Below are 958 nucleotides of genomic sequence, written 5' to 3'. Positions count from 1 at the left end.
TGGAATCTTTCCTGAGATAAGAGTGCACAGGGCTGTTACCAGCACACACTCTCACAACAGACACCGGAATCACAAATGCCAGGGCTGGAAGAGGCTGTCGGGCAGCCCTCGAGGAGATGAGAGACTGAGTACCATGAAGATATAGTGACTTGCCTGAGGTCCCTAAAGGAACTCGAATTCCATCCTGCACCTCCTCCAATAATACCGGCTTCCAGGCCAGGTGCGGTGGCTCACGCCTGTAATCTCAGCACTTTGGGAGGCCGAGGCCGGCGAATCATCTGAGGTCAGGAGTTCGAGACCAGCCTGGCCAACATGGTGACACCCCATCTCTACTAAAAATACAAAAATTAGCAGGGTGTGGTGGCGTGTGCCTGTAATCCCAGCTACTCGGGAGGGTGAGGCAGGAGAATCGCTTGAACCTGGGAGGCGGAAGTTGTAGTGAGCTGAGATGTAGCCACTGCACTCCAGTCTGAGTAATAGAATGAGACTCTGTCTCAAAGAAACAAAACAAAACAAACAAACAAACCCAAAATAAAACAACAATAACAACAACAAAAACCTGGCTACCAGCATTTGGCAAATGGTGTAATCAGGTCAAATATTAGTTCAGGCCATCTCCAGGGTCTCCTGTTTGTTTGCTTGTTTTGAGACAGGGTCTCGTGCTGTCATGCAGACTGGAGTGCAGTGGCATGATCATAGCTCACTGTGGCCTCCAACTCCTGGGCTCAAGTGATCTTCCCACAGTAACCTGAGTAGCTAGGCCTACAGGCATGCACCACCACGTCCAGCTAATTTAATTTTTTTGTAGGGGCGGGGGTCTCGCTTTGTTGCCCAGACTGGTCTCGAATTCCTGGGCTCAGTGAATCCTTCTGCTTTGGCCTCCCAAAGTGATGGGATTACAGGTGTGAGCCACTGCGCCTGGCCAAAGGGGTGCATTTTGTGTAATTTTTTTTTTTTT

Source organism: Mandrillus leucophaeus, unplaced genomic scaffold (genome assembly GCF_000951045.1).
Source record: "Mandrillus leucophaeus isolate KB7577 unplaced genomic scaffold, Mleu.le_1.0 Scaffold155, whole genome shotgun sequence".
NCBI classification, from domain to species: domain Eukaryota; kingdom Metazoa; phylum Chordata; class Mammalia; order Primates; family Cercopithecidae; genus Mandrillus; species Mandrillus leucophaeus.
This window is presented reverse-complemented; position numbering follows the sequence as displayed.